We start from the raw sequence: 27989 nt of genomic DNA on the forward strand, positions 1-27989 counted from the left end.
TACATGTGTCAGTTTGGTGCAAATGTGCTAGAACAGCTGCTTTCAGGAAAAACATGAATGGAACGCAGAAACATGTTGTGTTTTTATGTATTTGTATGTTTCAGGTGGATTTACACTCCACCAGATGGACTCTGTTGCCCTGATTCCCCTGTCTCCTACGAACACAGGGCTAAGGTTTGTGTGTGTGTGTGTGTGTGTGTGTGCGTGCCCAATGTGTGGGAAACCACTTATGCACGTAAGACTGAGATAATTTCTGTTCATTGCTATTTGTCAGAAAAAGAAAGGCGGGAAGGATGGCAGCCCTCAGTAATGCTCATTGACTCTTGCTGTAAAAGGAGGCTGCTAGCTTAACTATTCCCTCGGCTGTTTAGGCTGAATAAAACATGATCGTTGTTGGACCTTCAGGGAAACCCACTCCAGATACGGCCTAGAGGACATTCACTAACAGCACAGACACCTTGTAGCTAAACGGTGTAACAGATATTTTCAAGCGAAGGTTATTTGAAATCAGAGGAAGGATTTGGCAATGATGATGAGGTGGCTTTGTGCTGCTGAATTCTGCTGATGACGACTCATCTTAAGTTACGTTATAGTCAAATAAAATATTAGTTTGACAGCAGAGATACAGATGCTGATACCACAGAAATACTGAGCCGCTCCCTAGGGAATCAAGGTGAAGATCAGTCTGACATTCAGATTTTTTTTTTTTCAATCTATAAATATGCAGTATGCATAAAACAGAAAGTTTATAAAACAGATGTTTACAGAAAATCCCACCAGTTCTCTGCAGCCAAGGCCCAGCATTTTTGCAGAAGATAAACAATGAGTTTATATTAACCTATTCATTTATTTCATCCATTTGCAGTCACTTGACTAATGCCGAGTTCAGACTGCACGATTTTCAATTTCGTCGGCTCACTGCTGCGTTCACACTGCATGATGGATCGGCGACAGTGGGTTTCACATCGCATGGCCGACAACTTTGTCTCGTCAATTTTGACTTGCCAGATTGAATTGTCTCTCAGATCGCATCTTTGATAATTCACACTGTGCGATTGTCACTCGCGTGAACAAGCACCGATTTTCATATGATTTTGTAGCCTGGGAAAACCCAGACCACATTCGGAAATGTATTGAATTGCTCTGCAAGTAGTCTGGCAAAGAGCCCATTAAAACCCATTTCCAATCCTTCGAAATCGCAGCACCAACCAGAAACGTTGGGGCGGGCTTTACACGATGACGACAGCAGCGCAGCGACCGTGAAGCAGATGCTGCTGTGGAGTATCACTCGTGTGAATCAGCTATCGCGTCTGTTTTAAGCTATTAAAACTCTTCCTTTTCGTTAAAAGAACGCAAGAACAACACTCGGCTACCAAATGTGCATTACACCGGCTACTTTGATGAGGAGGATGGATCTGGCTTTTCTTATTTCCTCAGACTAGATCTGATAATCATGTAAACAATTGAAATACTTGTAAATAAAAAACTAGCGTAATATGCTCAAGTCTGATAATGTTTTAACACATCTGAAATGACAGTATTTGATTAAAGTTTGTGAGACAATTTTCCAAAGACTCCAAAGAAATAATAAAATATTACTTTATTTTCAAAATATTGCAAATCGCGCTCTAATCGCAATACAAATGCCTTACAACTGGGGCAAATGCGATCAGAGCTTGATGTTTTCTCTTCGACCGTCAATCCGAGATGTTTCAGTTGGTCTGAAATGAAATTAGTTTGTCCAAATTTTGCAAAAATGTTGATGGACTGGCTGTGGACAGTAGCTATTATCATATTTCTTTTACAACAACAGCAAAAGTCTTCAGAAGCCATTGTAACATCTTCCTCGAAATCACAAACATATACTCCGCTCTGCTACGTCATCATCCGTTGGTGACGCCCCTTTGGAAATGATTTGTCTATGAAGCTTTGCTACTCAGTTACTACTGAGAATGGTCTGGTTTTAACCAGGCTAATGATTTCGGGCATTTGTCTGCGATTTTCGCAATAACTGTTGTGGAAAATCAGGCAGTGTGAACTCGGCATTAGCCTATTGAATTGTAGTTCACCTAAACTGATTTCCTTTTATTCATCCGTCAAACTCATGCTCCAAAAAATGACACACCGTAAAAAACTACCATAAAAGTGACCCTGGTTCTCTATATTCCAAGTTCTGTGCGAGTCATGCAACATAATCATACAAATTATTACGTTTGAAAATTGGGGTGTTGCATTATACCAATATTGTTGATAACCATATTAAAAAGGTTTTAAATAAATGTTTTAGATACTGGTAGAGTTTTGCACGTAATGTCCTCTGACATGATTTTGTGCGGCAGAAATAGTTACTGTACACAAAATCATAAAATCATAAAAAGATGAGATGTTAGACATACCAGTCTGCTGGGAGTGTTGCTTTTGTAATTTTTATTTATTTATTATTTTAGGCATGATAAGGTACTAAAAATCTTATATCAGCCTGGTTGAAAATGTTCTGCTCTACTGTAGCTCTCAAATGAGGTTGTATAATCTTACTTGTCTCATTGTGATTAGTCACATGACACATGAGAAGCTGTTAATGATGTCAAACCTTGTATGATGTGTCTAAACGTACATTTTTCCCCATTTAAGATTAATAAAAGCTTAAATTGTGGTCTTCCTTTTGCACAGCAATTATGACACATTGTTCAGCTCTTTGCTCTTTTGTTTCTTTTCTTTTTCTATTTGCGGTGTTATAATGAAAGCTAAAGAGCAGCAGGTCCATATAATTGAGTCGTTCACAATGAAAAGAACGTTTACACTGCTGCCTTCTACCTAACTTTACCTTCTGAGAATTCCGCAGACATAAATATATGTTTCGTATAGTTATTTCAAGGAAGGAGCATTTTAACTTGAGTCATCTCATGGATGTTTCCATGACAGTTCCACATTTATAAGCCTCTTTTCTTTCACATTCTTTACTTTCTTCTCTTTCATACCTTGCCAGGGCATTTTAGAGTCAATAATGCAGTATACAGTTACAGCAGATTTAAACATTGGCACAATGTAATGATGTTGAATAATATGTAAATAAAATTGTACTTATTTTACATATGTACTCTAAATTCACTAAAAGGGTTCAACATGTTAATTATCCATTGACAAGCCTGTTGAAAATGAAATATCATCAAATACATCTAAAACGTCACAAAAATGCCAATCAGGCAAGAAGTGAATAAAACTGATCATCCCTTCATCACGTCACCTGTTAGTGGGTGGGATATATTAAAGAGTAAGTGAACATTTTGTCCTTAAAGCTGATGTGTTAGAAGCAGGAAAAATGGGCAAACGTAAAGATTTAAACGAGTTTGAAAGGTGTCAGAACTCGCAGTTTGTTGCGAATGGGGCAGCACGGCTGCAGACCAATCAGTGTGCCCATGCTGACCCCTGTCCACCGCCGAAAGCGCCTACAGTGGGCACATGAGCATCAGAATTGACCACGGAGCAATGGGAGAAGAGGACTTGGTCTGATGAATCACATTTTATGTTACATCACGTGGACTGCCTGGTGCATGTGCAGCACTCACCTGGGGAACCAATGGCACCACGATGCACTTTGTGAAGAAGGCAAGACGGCGGAGGCAGTGTGATTATTTGGGCAATATTCTGCTGAGAAACCTTGGGTCCTGCCATCCATGTGGATGTTACTTTGACAAGTACCACCTACGTAAGCATTGTTGCAGACCATGTACACCCTTTCATGGAAACTCCCTGGTGGCTGTGGCCTCTTCCAGCAGGATAATGCGCCCTGCCACAATGCAAAAATGGTTCAGGAATGGTTTGAGGAGCACAACAAGAGTCTGAGGTGTTGAGTTGGCCTCCAAATTCCTCAGATCTCAATCCAATCAAGCATCTGTGGGATGTGCTGAACAAACAAGCCCTGCTAAAGGATCTGCTGCTTACATCTTGGTGCCAGATATCACAGCACACCTTCAGAGGTTTAGTGGAGTCCATGCCTCGATGGGTCAGGGCTATTTTGGCAGCAAAATGGTCAATATTAGGATATGTGCCTGATCTGTATATATTTTTTATACTATTATATTTAATACTTTATAACTATACCATAAAAATTTAATATTTATTGTCTACCTTTTAAACAGCATATCACAAAAAGCTTCATGGGATATAAAATACAGATCACAACAGTTGTTAAATAAATTAAAGCAATACAGTAGAAGTAAATTCAAACTTTCCATCTAAAAACAAAAAGGCTAATGAAGCCGGTTTAATAAGCGATTACTAGATATCTGTAAATGCAAACCTGTAAAAAGGTTTTAAAATATGACTTCAAATGAAAAAGAGATTCAGCAGATCCCCAGGGAGGCAGTGCTTTCTTATATTTCATGTTCTTTCATTTTTCTTGATTTAAAAAAACAACAACAACGACAAACAAACAAAAAAACTGAGGGGACGCCGCTCACACTCAGTGAACGATAACTGCTAAACGCTATGTTTCACAGATATCATTTTCGGCATCAGTGCTTAGTTAGTAAATAGGGTCTCCTGAGCTGAGGTGTGAGCTAATTTGTTATGCTGTATCTGTAAGCACAATCATCTTAGACCAGTTTCACTGCTGTGGTTGTGTACTCTACAGTATAACTTCGTATTTTTACGTTGCATTAAACATTGATGTGTCCAGCATTGTGCATAGGGCAGCTGATGTGGAGTCTATGGAAATAGGTCCCAGGATGCCAGGAAAATGTAGCGGTACTCCCTCAAGTAAATCCAGATATTCAGTTCAGCGTCTCCCGTGTGTATGCGAGCATGCATGCTGAAATGAGATTTTAATGAAAGTCACTGAGTGATACAGTCATTTCAAATAATCGAGGCTGAAAAAAAATATTCATGTCATCATTTGTCTGCAACGGTGGTCACTCGCAGTATCGCATTTGGAAATTCATCGGCTCATACACATATCCCTATCATTATACAACCAGCCTATCATTATGCAACCCACTTTTCCCTCTGTTCCCCGGGGGTGATTCCTCCTGCTGTTGGCCCACCTCCCTGTTTCTCTTTCCCAGCTCAGAGCACAGTGATAGGGAAGAGAGAGAGCTGCAGCCATCCTGCTGATTATAGGCACTTTCTGGAACCATGAGAGGGCTCCTGGTGGACATGAGCACTGAGAGGGAAGTCTTTGAGGTAAGCAAAGGAAACCAACCTCAGCGAGACTTCTGTTGAAAAGTGATGTCTGTGATTTTGATTTTAAATACTTTCAACCATAAAAATGGCATACAGATTATTGTAAAAATGGGAAGTAATGATCAAACTAGCACAAGTCTGCTGTTTTTAAATCAGTCCATGTGGTGCACTAATGACTGGCCTACTGTACATTATCACACTTATTACGCAGCTATTTCAAGGGGGTGGGGGGTGGGGGGGGGTGGTGAAATGCTGTTTCATGCATACTGAGCTTTTTACACTGTTAAAGACTTGGATTCCCATCCTAAACATAGAAAAAGTTTCAAAAACTAATGTTGGACGTTTCGTTCTGTGTCAAAAATACTCCGGTTTCTCACAAGTTTCGGAGAGTTTTTTTTCGAGTATGGCTCGGCTTGACGTTAATAGAGCGGAAGGTCCTTGTATGGGCCGTACGGGCTCTTCTCCCGGTAGGGTGCGCCCGCACGTGACTAATGCGAGAGAGCAAATGCATGCCCATAAACACTCCGCGCCCCGCTCCACTTTATTCCTATGGGCGACATCAAGCGACTCAACGCTTCAGCACAGCATTCAACGCTTCAGCACAGCATTCCGGGAAGGCAGCGCTGCATTTGAACCGATTTGAACGCAGAAATGACGGGAAGTTTCACAACATCGCTTCGGTCACTGCTGTCAAAGGACTTCACCAAATCATACCAAAGAAGTGTGTTTTTGACGGAGCGGTTCCAGCGATAAAGGTTCGGTCCTGCTTTGGAAGCAGCCGGTGAGTAAAACTGCTTCAAATGTCTATGCTGTTGGCTATCGTCGCGTGAGTAAACATCAGTAAACGACACGATCGCGTGCTTCACCATTCAAATGCGCTAACGGACTCCATTGTTGTTCTATGTATAACGTTACACTAGTCAGACGTGCAAAACCGTTTTGCTTGCTACTGCTAATGTTTAGTCGCATACAGGTACAATAGTCCATAAACCGAATCATGTCCTCATAAACTGCGAGTAAAGACACACAAATGTTGACAGGTCACTAAATACAGTACATACCACAGAGACGGGCGTCCTGCTGTTGCTGTTTCTCCTGTTCAATTTATTTCAGCCTCCGATTGATTCTGGATCATATCTGTATTAGCTGAGATTAATAGCCAGGGGTTTCTCCACGCTTGAGGACGTCACCACTTTGTGCGCATTCGTCATTCTTTAGCGCGGGCCACACGATACGCCTCCAGGCACTCTGTTTTTTTCTGGAAAGACTCGGTACAGCCTATATTTCTTTTATAAATATAATAAAACTAAAGACTTTTCGGAGATATGAAGGATGCAATACTATTCTATAGGTACTCAAGATTGACATGAGATTGAATGAAACTGAGTGTTTCATCCCCCCTTTAAATAAATGCATATGAATGAAATATTGACTTGAAATTGTTCTATCATGTAAGATGAAATGCAATGTAAAGAGAAATAGGATAAAATTAACCCAGTGTTGGAGATTTGTTGTCTGGGACACTGGTGGCTGGTCAATAGGGGGTGCTAGAAAAGAACTTCTATTTTCAACATTATATATATATATATATATATATATATATATATATATATATATATATATATATATATATATATATATATATAAAGTTTAATATATATATTAAGTTTAAGAAAAATTCTTGAAATGGGCTCTGTGGTGCAGCAGGATTTTAAGTTCCTGAGACGCCGCGGACAGGCACCGAATGCCGCCACCGGTGTGTGTACACTCATTGAAAACAATGTGTTCGAATTTTAAAGACGTGGCGCAGCGCTGAGCTTCGCGTCCGGTGTGCGACCCCGAAGCTCAGCACCCTTAAAGGGGTTGCACATCGAGCATCCCCATATTGCATAAATGGTATGATCCTCGGTTCATAGCACCCCCGAAAATTTGACTGTGAGATCGGGGGTCGAATCCGGCTCTGCATATCGATGCATCGAATCTTCGAATATTCGGGGCCACCACTATGCAATACTACACACAAACACACACACACACACACACACACACACACACACACACACACACACACACGCACACGCACACGCACACGCACACGCACACGCACACACACACAAACACACACACGCAACCCACACGCACACACTAGAGGTGGGCATAGATAAACTTTTTTAATTTTGGAATTAATATGGATTAATCTGAATTCTGCCGTAGGCAGTCAGAATATGTGTGCTACCCAAATAATAGGTGTGTTTTCATGGAGCACTGTAATCAGTTTAAATGTCCAATCCGAAAAAAAAAAGCTCCATATAAACACCTCAATCAGAATAAAAATGCCCAAACCGAATGAAATTGTAATCGGTTTGAGAGGGGTGGGATAAACCTTTTCATGAACCGATCAAACGAAAAATGTCAACCATGTAAACGACCTGCCCCGATTACTTTTGAGAGTGCGTTGATGTGATGTGATATACAGCACGCGCCTTCACTACTGAAGAGTGAGTGCTGCATGCCGCTCAAACCAGGCTATAATGTTGAGGAGATTATTACAATTTACAACAAATAAATAGCTTTTATAAAACCGTATAAGTCCTGGTGGCCGTTGAGAGTTGCTATGGCAACCGGTAACTCATTCCAGCTGCTGGAGAGGACAGCGTCGACATTTCTGATGCGCCAGACAAGCTGCCACAACATGTCACAAAATGATTCCGACTAAAAGTCTATGGTCAGCACACGTAAACCCCAGATCGGTTTAGATAACGTCTCATGTAAACAGTCTACTGAATCTTTCAATCTGAATGACAAAAAAGTGTGCGTTTAGGTGGTACTCGAGACTGGAAGAACTACAGTAAACTAATTTTAATTACAAGCACAAGGTGCAAACAACCTTAGTCTTGTCGAGGTTTCCATTGGGAAGCTTCTTAAAAATACATTTTCCCTGAAGCAAACCCGGCGACTTCATAGCAGCATTCATGTTAGCACATCTCGTTTGATGTGATGGTAATTTCACAGTAGGTATATACACAGGTTCGAAGACTCGTTCTCGTTCCCCTACAGCGCAATTCGGCTAGGTAGATAAATTCGGCTACACGCTAAAATATCAAAGTGAAAGTAATCATAGCTTGCGTAGTATAGACCCAGCTCCCAACCCAACTTCGAGAATAGATTAACGGCGATATTTCTTTTATCGCCCGATAAGAGTCTCACGGTTACGCCAATAACGGCCCGCCACTAATAAAAACATTATTTACTCACATGATTGTTGAATCATTCCTGTCAGATCTAGAAGGCACAGCATTGTTTTTTTTTGTTTTTTTGTTTTTATCTCATCTTGTCTGCAAACTCAGTCTCTTGTTTCAAGCGAATCCACAGTGAAATGAAGTGAACAAATGCAATGTCTTTACCAACGTGAGCTGGATCTTCAGTAAAAATAAAGTTCAACCATGCATTTCAAATACTGGAAACCAAAGGAAGCGTATGGCATGTTTGAAAAATGCCATAAGCTTTATTGCTTGGAAGTTAGATCCAGTTTAGCTCTACATAGGCTTATGTTATTTATTATATAAAGGCATCCGTCTTCTTTGGGTAAGGTGGAATTTCACTGCTTTCTGATGTCACAGGTAAGAACATTCACAGACTGATTGTTTGCTGAGCCAGCTGTCAATAAAAGCTTTTATTCGACTAACAAGGAGGTTTTAAGCTCTGGAATTTACAGGATATTCGTATATTAAGATTACCCTTTTTATATTAAAATCTCAAGAGAAAATGTATTTCTCAATTCATAATCCCTGGGAAAATGACCTGTCCTCAATCCGACCCAATTGCATAAAGCAGTGCACCTTTTTTGAGTTACCAGGCTCCCATAGTCTGAGTAGCATTACGGAAAAGTGTTGTGTTTGCTACATTTGCAATGAGTTGCGATGAGTCATATTGTGAAATGAGTTGTGGTTTAACCTGGAGATCCATATAGACACACTGCCTGTTTGATATTCGTACAGATGACTATATATAACACCTACTAGGGAGGATCTAAGCACAATGGCTTGTGCAGATGGACGTGTATCTTTTGAAATAAAATTATTTAAAAAAAAGTATTTGTGTCTCTTTATGCAAATATTATTATATGTACTATATTAAAATAGACATGCAGTCATATGTTTCACAGATGTTTTTGTCAACTTGACAAATGTTGCCAATATCATCAATTAAAATTGAAAAAGTATGGTATTTTGGAGATCAGTTTTTGCTAATTTAATATATTGGGCTTTATTACTACGTATCCATTTATGTCCATTGAACAATATTCATAGTCATAACTGATCGAAATCGAAACTTCCATTTTTTTTATCTAACAGTAATGATACATTAAAACAGCACTAGGTAACTTTTCAACCTTCATAATATATTTTCAAGACTCTTGTGATGATAAATCGACTTACAATAGGTTGAATGACACGTCTGCCATAGCTTGATGGGGTCTGTATCGTTTTTAATCGTACTTTTAAACTTCGGGTTTCGGGGAGTAACCTGAGAAAAAAAAAGAACTACAAAGCTCGACTGCTTTACGGCATATACGTCACTTCCACCAACACCCACACTTCCTTAAATTCGGACGTGCAAGCCCAACTTTGTTCATCGGATAATATAGTCATGTCCGAAGCAGCACAGACAAATAAGAAAGAAAAGGTTTTGTGGGAGGAAAGCAATAAGAGGAAACGAAAAAGTGATGGGATTAAAGGCAGGACGAGGATCAACATTGGACCAGCGTTTGCTCGTTGGCGTGAGCTGAAGGAGGCGTGCCCGACCGATGCTGTCCTGCTTGTTATGGTGAATACCTACCACTCAAACATTGAATTGAAGTATCATATAGATTCTGTAAAACGGTAACCAATAGACTACTATAATGACACTGGCTTGTAAATGTGAGCATCGTGATTATTTGGCATTTGAAAAAAATAAAACCCATGGAATTATATTCATATGACATGCTGAAACATGCCACTGACTGTACCTGGGATGAAGACATTTCACACACGATGCCAGAAGAACACCTGCATGTGAACTCCTCAGTGTTCAGGGTAAGTTAACTGTTAGTGCTGCCCCAACCCGCGGGGATGCTTTTATGAAGTTATTTGGCCCGCCCCGCACCACTGTATATATTTTTACAACCCGCACGGCACCCGCGACCATTAAATAGACATACAGGGTCCTCGGGTTATGAGACGACCCACGCATTACTAGTTCAGGGCTATCAGGGCTGTCATGTCAACAAATGCATGCGCGATGGCATCCCCTGTTGTAGGATGACAGAACTTACGACAGTAGTTGAGGACATTATTTTTTCCCAACTGTAGGGAGAACGCAATGGGATAGTCCTTCAACCAATCAGACCACAAGAGGTGTGATCAATGGGCAGCGACCCATCATTTCTCTGATGATCCATCATCATGTGAAACCCGTCAATAACGTGTCCGGTGGATTAGTCAGTCTGTGATTGGTTCCCACAAAAGTGTAACAGCAGCAGTATGAATGTAAATGTACAGGATATAAATGAATGTAAAGGTTTCCAGACTGAGTTGCAGGGTGAGTTGCAAGTCGCCAGCAGACCAGGCTGGGTATACCCAGACTACCCCACTCTAGGGGTGACCCCGAATAGTCGAAGATTCGATGCATCAATATGCGGAGCTGGATTCGACCATGGATCTCACAGTCGGATCTTCGCGGATGTTATGAAACAAGGATCATACCATTTTGGCAATATGGGGGTGCTCAATATTTTAAAGATGTGGAGTGGTCTGGTATGCGACCTCTTTGAGGACGCTGAGCTCAGTGCCGCGCCCCACCTTTAAAATTCGAATACATTGTTTTCAATGAGTGTACACACACTGGTGGCGGCATTCGGTGCCTGTCCACGGCGACTCAGGAAGTTGTTTAAAATTTAAAAGGTTTTATATGAAATTTATATTATATGTACATTGATCAAATCGTCAATGTACATATTGAGTTCAGCCTGTGCTACAAGATACACCCATCGTGCAGCTGTTCTGTCAGAAGTCGATTCAAAATTGAGCTTGCATGTGCGCGTCCAGTGTGAGATACCTGAGACAGCTGAGCTTTACGTCCGGTGTGTGCGACCCCTTTTAGGCACAATCGGCTTAAGAGCATGCATGTAAACACACTCAAAGTGTTCTTTTCCTCTTCAGGCAGGTATTTTTTTTAGGTTTATTTATCAAAATGTTCTTTTATATATTTGTGTGATGTTCTGTATTTTGATCGCGGCTTTAAAATGTTATTAGAAAATGTTTTATGAATGTTTATTTACCACCTTTTATTTAAACCTAAATAAGAAATCCGTTGTCAGTTTGTCTGTCAGTTGGCAGGCAGTTTTGGTCACTTTATTTAAAGTTGTTGCTGTATGCAGTGTGTAAAGGAAAATAAAAATAGTTTCACCCTCCTGCTGACTAGTCGTGCCCAATCCATTCACATCCATCCATTCACACACATCCATTCACACACACATAGATGATTCGACTATCAGAAAGATTCGACAATTCTGATTTGAATGTGTAAATTCTTAGTCGGGGACACCCCTACCCCACTCCACTATTATTTAGCACCAGCCATGACTGGTCAAGAACAATCTAATAAACAGTTTATCGGTCATTATACTTTAAATATTAAAGTCTACTTAAACTCAAAATCTGTTGCATGCTATTGCTATTAAACATACTATGATTATTATTATTATCCAGATATGTTTATTATATATTTTTTTAATTTTAAATTGAACCCTCGCCCTTTTTTCGAAAATCCATTTCACTCAGACATACATCAAAATACGTAAGAAAAGATATGTAGCTACTTTCATTACATCATGACTTTAACTGAACAGCGCCATGTTTGAGAAGCGATACTTCCATATTCCAGAGGGTATTTTTTGTTTGTTTGTCAAAATATCAGAAATAAGACAAGGACATTTCATTGAAATATTATACTACCAGTGCAATGTGAAAGGTAATATACTAGATCTTCTTATAGCTATAATGCTTGATTTTCTATACTAAACCCTAAGCCACATCTGCTGCTTATCCTAACTGCATGCATTAAATGTGTCTTCTCTCAATACCTCTGAGCAAAAATGGGGAAAGCCATTTTATGGCACTGATGCAAGCAGGTGTTAGTGCTGTGAATGAGATTCGCTGAGGCTTTGACGCAAATTCAGCCCTTAAAAGAAACACAGGCAGATACAACAGCCATGAAACGTCTAATAAATGTAAATCATTATACCAGTGGAAAAACATAAAAACAAAATGAACAGGGGAAATAGAAGGGAAGAGAGAGTGCGTGAGAGAGAGAAAAAGGGAGGGAGAGCAAGCAATCTAGCGGAGACATATTTCCCTTTATCGGCTCAAACTGACACAACTGGTTCCGCCAGATTTAGATATTAATTCCAGTGGCGGCGAATACAAAATAAATCCCTCTGCTAATCGCACCATGAGAGACATGCTGGTAAAAGTTTTTGTGTAAATTACCAAAAGATTAGTGCTGTGACTGGAGTTTTATCTTCTGAGTAAAAGAGAGAGAGAGAGAGATTCCTTCAATTTATGCTATAATACAACTTGCTCTTTTTAATCTCTTTCTTCCTTTTTAAATTGCTTAATATATCTACAAGCCAGTCCATGTAAGTCCTGTTCTCTGGCATGAACTGATAGTGGACGTTGTTTTTTTGTTTGTTCTTTTTTTAGATTCTTTAACACCCCAATGTACAGTATTTTAGTATTTTGACCAGTGTGCGATCAGTGACATGTTCTGAACGAGCCGTACCTACAGTCAGTCAGGGATTATACAGCATTAGTGGAATTAGTAGTCTATCGGAAGAAACCAAAGAAATCACTCCATTTTGTATTTCTTGTCTGCTCTTCTGCTAATAACATTGCGCCGTTTCAACAGCAGTACAAAAGCAGAAGACTTAAATACATCCACTTAAAAAATGCAACAAATTTACAGTAAAAAAAGGGAAAGAAATCAATATATATCTAGTGAGGCCAGCCACTAAAGCTGTTGAAATTGACTTTTACAATAGAGAATAACTTGGCAGTTTTGTGAATTTGGAGTTCAGGACCTCTGGCTTAATAGCAACCACGAAAAATGACATGTTAAACTCTAACCCTGTTGGTACGCTTGCTCTTTCTTGACTTATTCCCAGCTGACTTCAGCGGGAGACAACTATTGCCTTGTGACTCATACACATCGGTTAAAGGCATATTGATTTGGAAAGAGAGAGAGAGTGAACGAGCAAACCGCTCAGCAGGCCAGTAGCATTAGGATTCCACACATTTGTTCATGTACAGCAGGTGTTTATGAAGCAGGAAATGAAGTGACAGTTTAATGTCGAGACCATTAATTCATTGTATAGTTCTTGTAAAATTGTAGTTCTGGGCAGAGATGATAATCCAACTCTTCCTGCTGAGCCCTGAAATACATTTATCCATTATGTGATTGAGTGTGAAGCTGTGCTTTGCCTCCGTGTTGTTAGGGGCAGTTTTAGACTTGATTTGATTTTTGTTTCTTTAATCTCCAAATAAACCCTGACTTTGTACAATTACTTTAAAGGCTAGAGAAACAGCTTAGTTACTGGAATACGGTGTCACTTTCTGGTGTTATAAAAGCTTTAGTGAAATACTTATGTACAGTACATTGGTGTCAGTCATGAGCATCACTTTGGCCCTACCCCAAATGGCACACTTCATGTTCAATTGTGTACTTGTCTACATGTCTTGTGGACTTACAATGACCGCCTTGTGCATGTGGCCGTTAAGTCCTCAATGGGTGTCCCATTTGTCATTTTTGGTTTCAGAAGGGTGCTTGCCATCAATGTGCACGTTTGCAGAGCCCACAAGTTCCACAATTGACTCCCGACAGTTGAAGCAACATTATGTCAAGTCAATTTTATTTATATTGCGCTTTTTACAATGCCAATTGTTTCAAAGCAGCTTCACAGTTTTAAACAGGAAAATAATACAATTGATTCGACTGTACAACCGCTCTAGAGAAAACGGTGATGTTATCAGCTCCTTTCAATTTTCCCCAACTGAGCAAGCCAAGCCAAAGGCAACAGTAGCATGGAACCAAAACTCCATCAGGTGTCCTGAAAGTGTTTACAGGCACAGTTATACAACGATCAGACATAATATCATGACCTAATATTGTGTTGGTCCCCCTTTTGCTGCCAAAACAGCCCTGACCTGCGTAGGCATGAACTCCACTAGACCCCTGAAGTTGTGCTGTAGTATCTGGCTCCAAGGTGTTTGCAGCAGATCCTTTAAAGGGGTGATGAATTGAGAAATCAACTTTCCCTTGAGCATTTGATATATATATGGTATGGTAATATAGAATATCCTCTAGGTTTCACAGCTGAAAACTTCCTTGTTAGTCAAATAAAAGCTTTTATAGAAACCAGGCTCAGCAAATGGTCCTGTACTTCATACTTACGTCACTGCACGACGAAACACTGCCTATACAGAACGTGTAATTTAGTAGCCCCGCCTACCGACTCATGGAGCTGTTTGGTAGATCACAAGACAGCAGCAATAAACATGTGGAAGATAGCAAGCAAGATATTGAGGGAGAACACAGTCGCTGCATAAGCTTCCTTCGGATCATAATATTAGGAATGTGTGATTCCACGGAAGTTCTTGTTCTGCTATTCTCTCTCTCTCGACTTGACATATGAAGGACAGCGCGTGCACCAAACATATATGTGTGCGCGCGGTTCGTGCTTATATCATCCGATCTTGCAGGCTATGTGTAATATAAAAATAATAGCCCAATCAATCGTGGGTCGATGAGAAATAAATCATTGTGTTTGTTTGATAAAGATGCTTACGAGCCCTGTGGTCGAGAGAATCATTCTGGTTGCCACTTCTCCCTCAATCTCTCCTCTCTCTCATGTGAACTGACAGGGGAGCTTAAACTCATTAAATATGCAAATCTTATCCAATCCATGGGCGTTTACTTCCAAGTCTCCAGTGCGTCACGCCCATCAAAACCCAGCGTTCAGAAGAGAGCCTCAAAACCAGTGTAGAAAATAGCCTATTTCTTATTAGTTTTTGAATATAAATATAAAATATAAAAACCACATGAACATTAGTTGACTCAGACAATAGTATAAAAATAAATAAAAAAGCCAGTTCATGACACCTTTAAGTCCTGCAAGTTGTTAGGTAGGGCCTCCATGGATCAGATAGGTTTGTTCAGCACATCCCACAGATGCTCGATTGGATTGAAATCTGGGGAATTTGGATGCCGTCAATCTCAAACTTGTTGTTGTGCTCCTCAAATCATTCCTGAACCATTTTTGCCACAGCCACCAGAGAATACCATTTCCATGAAAGCATGTACATGGTCTGAAACAATGCTTAGGTAGGTGTTAAGTGTCAAAGTAACATCCACATGGATGGCAGGACCCAAGGTTTCCCAGCCCAATGTTCTATTGCCCAAAGCACAACAAACTCCTCCACCAGCTTGACTTCTTCCCATGGTGCATCCTGGTGTTATGTGTTCCCCAGGTGAGTGTCGTACCATGGCCATCCATGTGATGTAAAATAAAAAGGGAATTCATCAGACCAGGCCTCCTTCTTCTATTGCTCCGTAGTCCAGTTCTGATGCTCACATGCCCACTGTTGATGCTTTCGCTGGTAAACAGGGTTGAGCATGGGCACCCTGACTGGTCTGCGGCTATGCAGCCCTATACACAACAAACTGTGATGCACTGTGTATTCTGACAGCTACAGTAGCTTTACTGTTTGATCGGACCACACGGACCATCCTTCGTTCCAAACGTGCATCAGTGAGTCTTGGTTACCCTATCACTAGTTCACAACTGTTCCTTCCACTTTTTTAGATACTGACCACTGCAAACCGGGAACACCCATCAAGAGCAATTCTGGAGATGTTCTGACCCAGTCGTCTAGCCATCACAATTTGATCCTTGACAAACTCGCTCAAATAAAGGTTAATAAAGGTCTTCTGAAGTGAAGCGGGGCATTTCTGTAAGAAAAATAACCATATTCAAAACTTGTAAGTAACTAGCTTCCGGCAGACTTAAGTCGACTTAAGGCAAACGATTAGTGATGTGTCATTCATGAACGGTTAGTTAATTTTGAATGAATCTTTAATATGACACGGGAACAACGAGTCTTTTCTCTTTAAAACTTCTCGTTTTAGACTTTTCATTCATGACCAGTGTTTCGCTTTGCTGTATCCTCTGTGCTTCTGCGTTCATCAATATGTCATGCATCGGGTCAGATGTTACTTTTTCGTCACACATCAGAGCTTATGGCCATCTGTCAGAAGCTAGTTATTTTTGTTTATAAAGTTTTAAATATGTATATTTTTCTCACACAAATGCATGGCTTCCCTTCAGAAGGCCTTTATTAACCCTTGGAGCCACATAGAACACTTTTATGATGGATAGATGTACTTTTATGGACTTCAAAACAGAAATGGCCATTCACTGCATATATATATATATATATATATATATATATATATATATATATATATATATATATATATATATATATATATATATATACACATTTTTATAAATCAAAATTGCAGTGGTGCATCATTTGATGCAGTCAGAACAAAGGAAACATTTGTATTTTATTTAATGATCTAACTGGAACGTATGGCAGGCCACAAAAAAGTGATATAGACATGAAGTGTGTTCTAGAGTAGAGATAACATTACTAAAACACTAAGTAAAACATTAATATTTAACCTACTAATCCAAGCAATATTATGCGTCATATCACTTCAACACACATTACTGAAATGCTGTTTTATTAAATTTTTATTTAATTTCATTAAAGGTTCGGGAGGAACATGATTCAGATAATTGATCCAGGTGGAAGCACTCAGCTAATCAACAAAAGAGGCATATATACACTCTAAAAAATGCTGGGTTAAAAACAACCCAAGTTGGGGTGAAAATGGACAAACCTAGAAATTGGGTTGTTTGATTTGATAGAGTGTATACGCAGCCACCCTTTTTAGTGCTAAACGACTTATATACGGGGGTACCCCCCCCCCCCCCCCCCCAGGAACAGGGAAGCATGCCAAATACGCATCAAAATGTACTCTCTAAAAATGATATGTAAGTGTGAACTTGTGAAATGAGTATTGTTCAGCAACTGGACATGCTTACTTTTTATTTTTATTTACATACATGCCCCAAGTTATTTCCCCCCGCTGTCCCTGCTTTCTGGTCCATTAATTCTTACCAAATCACTCACTCTCAATCTCCATTTCGATCTCTTTCATTTCATGTAGACATTTTATAGCAACTGCTTACTCTGAAATACACTCAAAATTGAGAAACAATCATTGTAAGAAAGTCCAACTTTGGTGTAAGTGCAGAGAAATGGGCCCCATGCGGATTTGTCTCATCTGTTGACATGACACCCACTCTTCATAACCTCAGGAAGACCGAGAGCTTTTTATCCATCCCAGTGGACCCACCCATGAAACTTTCATTTGCAAATCATCCCTTTTAAAATTTGAATAGCTTTGATGTTTGATAGCTCCCTCTCACTTTTTCACCAGCATCTCGTTCTCTTCCTTGAGACGTTCCCATGTGGGCGTAACAGCATCAACCTCTTCTCAAAGTCTTTTCTTGTATTGACTCTATCACTTCCTAAAACCATCTCTCTTTTTGCTCTGTCTCTCTTTTGCTTTCCTTTTCTCATTTGCCCTCAATTCCATTTATATCATTAGCAGTTTTAACAAGCTTGCTTACGTGCCCTACGATCCAAGTAATTTATGGAGATAACGGTGCTGGCAAAGCCCCTAGTGATCTGGAGTCCCACTGATGTGGTAAACGTGCTCCATGGCTGTCAGAACTTGAATGAGAGCTATAAGAGGACTGGGATAGGGGACCAGCAGGTAAGACAGATATGTCAGTGTGTGTGTTATGAAGTGGAGACGGGGGAGGAACGGTGTGCTGAAGCAGAATGAAACAATAGATGAAATTTGCCTTCACATATGTATTTGGTTTTTGTTAAATGTACTGCAGGATCGTATAAAATGGCTATAGATGTAGCATAGTGGTATTAAAACAAAAGTAAAGTATATCAAAATGCAATGAGGTTCTGTAAGGTGCATTTTAAGTAAATGATTTATCATATTCATTGCTTGTGGTGTTGACCTTACATTTCTTAACTTATGTATAATACTATTATAAATAACTAATTTTAACTAATTTTCATTTCACTTTAACAAAAGTAAAAAAAAAAAAAGAAAAGAAGAGAAAAAATTAAGTATGGAAATTATTCATTTTTTAACCATATTTGTTTAAATCATACTTTATGCTAATAAGTTAAAGCATCAAAAAGTCAATTAAAACCCAAGTGCTGTGCTTTATTTCAAACTTTCCTCATTTACTACTCATACTTACGTTTACAAGAAATTAATGGAGAAAATCAGGATAGATATGAAGAGGTTAGTTAATGAAATGAGGTGTGCAAGTGATTGAGGTGTTATATTATTGAGGAATTATAATTACTAATCCAAACCTCAACCTTAGAGGGAACTATAACATCTTAGGAAATAAATTAGCAAGTTAACTTGCTAACATTGGAATAATTAATTAGCCACAGAGAGCAATGAGAAAAAAAGGAAAAAACAAAAACAATGTTAGAAGGCAACGTGTTTAATGCTTAGCTCAGAAAGAGGGTAATGCTGAATCGATATCGGCAATGTGATGCTGCTAACTGAAAGAAAATAGATATTAGGCTACAGCTCTCTAATCAATGAGTCTTCAGAATCAAAGATCTAAAGCAGCAATGTTCAATTAAAGTTCCAAGAGGTTCAGTTTCTACATTTACTCTCAGCTTAGGTCAAGACAATTATATCTTACGCTGTTTCTGGAATCATATTTTGCATAGCTATGAAATGAAATAAGCAATGCTTATTCCACCAGATCAATTGCCCGATTGATTACAATGGATCACAATGTAGGCCTATGATAAATTGTATTCAACAGTTCAAAAAAAGCTTAATCAATCAGTCCTGTCAATCATTATCATAATCGTATATAAGCAGCAGCCACTCAGCCGTGTCAGCGACCACTTATCCTGCATTCTATCAATTTCCCTGGTCCAGTTAGCTCAGAGCTCGAGCTGAGTCTTGGGACTGAGCCCCTCTGTCACAGACAGCAAAATATACTAATTAAGAGTGCATGGAAAGGTGAACTCATTAGGTTAGTATTGAGTAACTTGCAAACAAATACAGTGGAACAAAAAAGTATTTAGTCAGCCACCAATTGTGCAAGTTCTTCCACTTGAAAAGATGAGAGAGGCCTGTAGTTTTCATCATAGGCACACTTCAACTGATTTTTAAAGAATTTATTTCCAAATTATGGAGGAAAACAAGTATTTGTCGCCACTAGGTTTTTACACACTGTTGCTGGTAGTTTGGCCCATTCCTCCATGCAGATCTCCTCTAAAGCAGTGATGTTTTGGGGCTGTCGCTGGGCAACACAGATTTTCAACTCCCTCCCTCCAAAGATTTTTTCTATGGGGTTGAGATCTGGAGATTGGCTAGGCCACTCCAGGACCTTGACATGCTTCTTATGAAGCCACTCCTTTGTTGCCCGGGTGGTGTGTTTGGGATCATTGTCATGCTGACAGATGTATTTCATCTTAAGTATGAGGTTTTTACTCAAAATCTCACGATTCATGGCCCCATTCATTCTTTCATTCAGTCATTCTGGTCCCTTTGCAGAAAAAAAAAAAAAAAAAACTTCACAGTAGGTATGGTGCAACTCAGTATTCTTTCTCCTTCAAATACGACAAGTTGAGTTTTTACCAAAAAGTTCTATTTTGGTTTTATCTGACCATATGACATTCTCCCAATTCTCTTCTGGATCATCCAAATGCTCGCTAACAAACTTCAGAAGGGCCTGGGCATGTACTGGCTTAAGCAGGGGGACACGTCTGGCACTGCAGGATTTAAGTCTTGTTTTTTTTTTGGTAGGTGTCCAAATACATATTTTCCACCATAATTTGCAAACAAAAAACTTTAAAAAATCAGACAATTTATGATTTTCTGGATTTTTTCCTCTTTATGTCTCTTACAGTTTAAGTGTGTCTATGATGAAAATCACAGGCCTCTCTCATCGTTTTAAATGGGAGAACTTGCACAACTGGTGGCTGACTAAATACTTTTTTGCCCAACTGTAAGTGAGGCAAGGAAAATTGCACTTGACCCTTCTCATGTGCTCTATTCAGAATTTGAAAAACTTCCTTCTGGTTGACGTTACCCCGAGTTTTATATATACAATCACTATAAAAATGCTCCATCTTTTTATGCAGCTTCATCTGTATTACCCAAAACAAATTTCCCTTAAAAGGCACAAATAAAGTATAAAGTGGTCAATTGAACCTTTGTTATTTGATTAACAATAATGACAGAAATCACACACATCTAATATTCTCACAACTCTTTAAGTTAATTTAAGACTTCGTTTAACAAATTTAAAACTGCTCTTATGAAACTGCTTGACAAAACTTTTTTTTTTTTTTTTTTTTTTTGCATAATTATGCATGTTGTTGTTCAAGCACGGAAGAGAACCCGATTCTGGCATGGTCTGTGTGCACGATACTAGCGTGCATTTTTCTGTGTGTCGTGTGTCTCAGGACATTCACAGACAGTGCGTTCTCTTGTATCTTGCTTAAATGGTTTAAAAGCATTTGCATTAATAAGAGTGTGATCATATAATGTAACACTAGCCAAAGGATGATAGAAAAAACGGATGCTGCATTAATTGCGATAGATAGATGCATTTTAAAAAGTAATTTAAACTTTGAAACAAACAGAACAAGTTACACAAGTGTTTCTAGAAATAAGTACTTCGATATTCATGACAAGTGGGCATCTGCTTGTTTGGTTCTCAACCATGTATATAGAGTAGCTGGCACGTGTATGTATTGTCACATTAGCACAACAGGTGTTCTGCAAAAACCTGTATAATGCTTGTCACACTTCGCAGCCTCATTGCCAACTCAACGTGATTAAAGGAAAGAAAAACGTGAAAACTGAAACATAGCAAAAATTCTCCTCTCATTCCGGGAGGTAATTCTGTAAGTTGATGCCTGAAAATGTTTTATTCAGGAGTTTGCCTGCTTGGTTAGCAGAAACTGGAAGGAAAGTGGCTTGGAATCCCTGTAGTGAAGCAGTCAGAGTGATTCACAGTTGTTCTAGGCAAAATAATATGTCTTTGCAATAAACTGGCTTTAAAAAACGAAAATGTTCTTCCTTGCTGCCTGCTAAACAACTGAAATATCCGCTATAATTATAAACTTCTGAAATTGGTTTGATACTGCCAATGCCTTGGTGTGTCTGTGCAACCCTCTTGAGTATAGTGCACTAAGCTGGTGCATTCATCTGTCAGACCAACAACATATTTGATAATGAAGAGAGTATAAATGTAAACTGCCAATTTGGCCATCGCTATTAAAGTTCTGCTTCTTTGTTGGGCCCCTTTCCTCTTCTTTATTCCAGCAGACACTTGTGAAGCCAGAAAACAGAGACTGTTTATTTGCATATGAATTGATGCAATCATTTACCTCTATTGATAAATTGGCCCAGGTCCTGTCCTGTGTCCTCTTCGGGAACGGAAAAACTGTTTGGCTTGTGCCAATACATGGGCGGGAATCAGAGTATTGAGGGTGGTGACATGACTCAGACGGAGGCTGTGTGAAACAAAACAACAGTTGGCAGGTGACTGATGCTGATGTGTCCGCTTGACGAGAGATCTATACCACATGCTGTGAGAACAAACATCTCTGCATTGAATAAAATCAGCTGTGGGATTTAAACAATTAGGTGTACACTGACAAAATAATTGTGGCAGAGAAAAGGAGCAAGCGGCCGGCAAAATAAAAAAAGTCCATGTGGTATAAATCTAATTCAAATGAGCTCCTCAGATTTCCCACTCACTTCAACAAAAAGGTCCCAATGACGTCTATGGAATGGGAGAGCAGCCCAGACACAAAGTTTGTTTGGATACTCCGTAATCTTGTTTATTATTGCGCCTCGATTTAAAATTGCAACATTAAAGCTTGTAGAGTAATTACGTCTAATTGTTCAGTACAGTGGCTCTCAAACTTTGTGCCATCTTTGATCAAACATGCAACGATGACTGTCGGGCTGTCGCTGAGAACCTGTCAGCTCAGTTTTTGTAGTGTGTTCCACACAGTCGGCACTAGTTAGACCCCTTTTGGCTGATTGAGCATGTTGAATCACTGTTGGGCAGTCGGTGAAACGGATCACTCTGATTGGCTTTTCGGCTTAGCGAACCTGTGCGCATGAAGAAAAGCAAAAGTGATAAAGAGCAAGCAAACAAAGTTAAGATGGCACAGACCAAGGAAAGTTCTAGTTTGACGTCATATTACCCATGCATTCTAATAGCTTCACATTTTCATAATGACATGGCCATCTGGAATGAAGAAAGTGATCACCATAATTCATTCATATTCAAACTGGTAAGCCAGCACTGCTTTGCTTTTGGTTTGTATATCCGCAGTTCTAGTGGTAGTTTCCCTTTTTGAATGACAAATGTAGACTACGGCTAATTGCTGATAAAGTCAGATATTTCTTTTCACACAGTTGTAGAGCTTATGTGCTAGATGAACGGCTAATTGCTCACACAAACGCAATACATGCTTTTGTTGCCACTAGTTCTTTGACGTTTGGTGTGTCAGGGTCCTAAAAGAGCATAGCACAAGAATGCTTAATGAGTGTCAGCCGAAGACTCTTAGAAATCTCTAGAAAATGCTAGCATCTCTGTTGATGTGACTTTATCTTGACCCAGTGCCGGTCCTATACTCCCGGGGGCCCTAAGCAAACTTTGTCCTAGAGCCCTGTTCATAAAAAAATATTACATTGGGGTTAGTTCACCCCAAAAATGAAAATTCTGTCATTAATTACTTACCCTCATGACGTTCGACACCCGTAAGACCTCCAGTCATCTTGGGAACACAAATGAAATCTGATGGCTCAGAAAGACATTGACACCAATGTCATTATCTATCTCAAGACCCATAAAAGGCACTAAAGGCGTCGTTACAAAGTCCATCTCACTACAGTGGCTCTACAATCATTTTATGAAGCGATGAAAATAGTTTTTGTGCGCAAAAAAACAACAACAAAATAATGACTTCAAAACACTGTTTCGTGAAGCCTCAACACATTTTGAATCAGCATATCGAATCAGTGCCAAAGTCACATGATTTCAGCAGTTTGCCTGTTTGACGCGCAAAGCAGTGCATCTAAATCATGAATCGATAAGCTGATTCAAAATGCTTCGAGGCTTCATGAAGCTGTGTTTTGAAATCGACCCATCACAATATAAGTCATTATTATTATTATTATTTTTAAATTTTGTGCACAAAAACTATTCTCGTTGCTTTATACAATTATTGTAGAACCACTGTAGTGGTGACTTTGTAAGGTCTTTAGTGCCTTTTATAGGTCTTGAGAGAGGAAATTACATTGGTGTAAACGGAGGCCTGTCTGAGCCATCGGATTTCCCAAAAAAATTCTTCATTTATGTTCTGAAGACGAACAAAGGTCTTACGGGTGTCGGGCGACATGCTGGTAAGTAATTAATGACTGAATTTTCATTTTTAGGGTGAGCTAACCCTTTAATATGTTCTTTCAGCGAAGTTGAAAGTCAGTAATACAATAAAAATATAAACAATAGGACAAATACAACAGGAAAAAAAGAGAAATGATTGAAACTAACAATTTAGCCTATGACTAATAATAGACAGAAATAGAATAATCAAATGTAAAACAAAAACTTTGACGCTTATTGAAGTTACAAATGTCATTCAGTGAAGAGCAGTGAATTATTCGCTCATTTTCTTTTTTGTTTAATTAACATGAAATGACAGAGAGAGAGAGAGAGAGAGAGAGAGAGAGAGAGAGAGAGAGAGAGAGAGAGAGAGAGAGAGAGAGAGAGAGAGAGAGAGAGAGAGAGAGAGAGAGAGAGAGAGAGAGAGTAGTGGGTTTATTAGACTGCTGTCACTTTAAGAACAAATGCACATCCTACACTGACAAGCATTCCATTACTTTTCCATCTGTTTGTTCACTTAAGACATATTTGAATGTGTTGAGCTAAAAAGTCCCCAAGACTGACATTTTTACATATTTTTGTGTGTATTTGTCCTTTGAAGTGCACACTCAATGTAGCCTGTACTTGTCTGTATTTCTCCATCTTGGATCGAGTGGACAGAAAGCCGCCTGTTGAACATTGTGTCTTTCGCAGCTCAATGCGAAAACACATGATGTTACATTCGACAGATTTGGATGGTATGTGTGGGTGACAAAGGACCGCTTTAAAGGAACGGAACGGAACGGCATCAACTTTTTATAATTGTTGGAAGCCAAAAAAAAAAAAAAAAAAAAAAACTCAATAATGATTAAGGGCTATATGTTTTCACACTTGATTCCTCTTTAAAAGAACCAAACTCAGACTCCTTTAAGTGGACCAAGAAGTGAACCAAATGAAAAAAGGACCCAGTTCTCTTTACGTTCACACTGTCCCTGTCCCTGAAAGAGGACTCAGATCCTTTTTGGTCCACTTTAGTAGGAATGGGATCTCAGACCCCTTTGTGTTCAGACTGTTGCTTTTTGGATCTAGTCCAGTTCAGTGTTTAATGGTTGACCCTATGGTGTTCAACATTTGATCCCATTCACTTACATTGTTTGTTCCTCAGTAACCAAGATATTTGTTTGTAAAGATTAGGCTATTATTATTATTTATGACATTGCTACAAATGCTGTTGAATTAAGTAGTTTACCTTTTTACACAAAAATACTACATAATCTTGCAGTAATTATTTCACACATCCACCTTTGTAACTAACATTTAGATTTTTTTCTTTTCTTGATTCATGCTTATTTTATTGCAGAAGGCAATGATACCATCACACATCAGCATATAAAAAATAAACAATTTAATAAAATAATTAAAGAAAGATGCAAATTAAATAAACTGCTTTTACCACGCTCAGACCCCTGAAAAAACACCAGTGTGAAAACACACTCGGACTCTAGAACCGCCGGGTCAGACGCCGAGTCGGACACTCTAATAAGGAGGATAAAAGCTATAATCTTTAGTATCAGTTGCTAGAGCGTCTCTTGAGATCAGAGGAGTGAGGTTTCCTCGCACAGCAACTACTAGCTGGCCTCTGTTATACTGGCACTTGCTAGCGGATTAGACATACCAAGGAAAATGCTGAACTAAAACAGCTTTGTACAGAAAAATAGTACATAATTCCACTTGACCGTTGTGCAGGTCTGATCCGCAATTACAAGAAATACTTGTTGGAGGTTATTACTGCCAGGGACAGAATGGCCATCAGGCAAACCAGGAGAATTCCTGGGGCCTGGCAGCTGATTTGGTCTGCTCCGTGCCTCCGCCAAACGGTTTCGACCAGAGAAATCTTGATAATGGCATTGAAGTGCCCAAGTGGACCAAATAGGCAAAACTACTGACCTTTTAAGGACTTCAAAATACAAGTCCGTTTCATATGTGATTGTAAAATAGGCCATCATAGTTTTGTCTTTATTTACTTTATTATGCCTTAAAGTGGAGGCAGTTTTTAGCAGTAGCACCCCATTACCATCATCACTCAAAATACTGTTTGCTAAAGGAAATCATTATCTATTATAAGTTATAGCTGGTAATACATATCAGACAGATACTCACATCATTTTATTATGGGTTTAGAGGGAGCTAGACTGGACAACAACACAACCCTTATGGAAATTAACCATAGTTTTACTACAACCTAAAAGCAAAAGCCGCACGATTAGTGCCAAAGAAGGGTCAACCAGTTATTAAAGGGTTAGTTCACCCAAAAATGACATTTCTGTCATTCATTACTTACCCCCATGTCGTTCGACACCCGTAAGACCTCTGTATATCTTCGGAACACAATTTAAGATATTTTTGTTGAAATCCGATGGCTCAGAAAGGCCTTCATTGACACCAATGTCGTTTCCTCTCTCAAGACCCATAAAGGCACTAAATGCGTTGTTACAGAGTCCATCTCACTACAGTGGTTCTAAAATAATTTTATGAAGCAACGAGAATAGTTTTTGTGCGCAAAAAAACTAATAAAAAAACAACTTATAGAGTTATGGGCCAATTTCAAAACACAGCTTCAGAATCAGCGTATCGATTCATGATTTGGATCACGTGTCAAACCGCCAAACTGCTGAAATCACCCGACATACGCTGATTCATAACGCTCCGAGGCTTCAGAAAGCTGTTACGGGTCTTACAGGTGTCGAACGACATGAGGGTAAGTAATTAATGACAGAATTGTTATTTTTGGGTAAACTAACCCTTTAAATCCAGGGCCACTCATTTTTCCACCAGGGCTGTGGATGTTTATGGATGGTCTTTAGTTGAAGACCAAATAAAAATTTATGACAGTTTAAATGCTCCAAACGTCTTCCATAATAAAGCCATCTCCATCATCACTTCAGCTTAAACATGTAACCTTGAACCATTTTAAATTTCAACTCGAGCAACTCTTAGTGTTGATTCTGATGAGCACTTTGGGTGGTGCCACCTGCTTGCAGCTCTCCAATTCCTGCTCATACAGCTAATTACTGTGAACCGTCAGCATCTGTGTTCATTACCTACATCCCCCGCCGAGCTAAAGACACGCTGTGACCCAATACACTGTGGGGGTCCTCAGCCGGAGAATATAAGCACCCCCAAACAATGTGCTAGAGGAGAGAAAGTAAGAAAAACTTAAAGTATAGCAGTAGTGAGATGATAATGAACGACTTTGTGTTTACAGTGTTGCTGTCGGATTTGGCATCAAGTATGTGAAAGCTGTTTTGAAAGATGTTGTGAGGACGGGGATCTGAGGGAGGGTGATGCTTTGCCTGTGTAATGACAGAGAGAGGACTGTGGCTGCAGGTGGTCGCATTCAATATTTACACAACACACATGATATCGTGAACATTTTTTTTTTTTTTTAATGTGTGCTGGGTGTCTGTTTATGCATATGATAGTGTGACGTCTTTTATTTTCTAGACACCAACATTCAGAATGAAGTGAAGTACTGGTAAAACTAAAATCTTAGTTCTCAGATCTTCTTTTTCTCTTGTTATTTTCAAAATTACACCATCATCGAGGGGAAACAGTTGCAAGGAAATCACAGTGGGAGAATGTCTTTGTTCCATTTTTCTGAACTGGATGAGTAATTTTGAAATTGAAGAGAAAATGTGAGAGTATGTGCGTTTTTTTTTTTCCAGCTGTGCAAACTTTATCCCAACAGACACCTATTTATTCATTTTGTATGAATTAAATATATATATATATATATATATATATATATATATATATATATATATATATATATATATATATATATATATATATATATATATATATATATATATATATATATATATATATATATATATAATTTTCCTGTTTTTGCAGCCAATAGACGAAAGTCTTAAGTACTCTTTATGGGGCCCTGTATGATCTTCACAATGTGGAATACATGGATGGAATTGAGGAATCCAGTCATAAAAAGGCTGAATTTTGAATGAATAAATAAAAAGCAGGCCATTACACTTAAAACCAATCTCAAGACTAGTGTCTGTTTATATTTAAACCACAATAAGATTTTAAATATGAATCCTGCATTTTGTGTGTGTCCCTGTGTGAAAGAATGGTACAGACTAGCAGACTCTCACTGTTTTGTTCA

Source organism: Pseudorasbora parva, chromosome 1 (assembly GCF_024679245.1).
Source record: "Pseudorasbora parva isolate DD20220531a chromosome 1, ASM2467924v1, whole genome shotgun sequence".
Taxonomy (NCBI): Eukaryota; Metazoa; Chordata; class Actinopteri; order Cypriniformes; family Gobionidae; genus Pseudorasbora; species Pseudorasbora parva.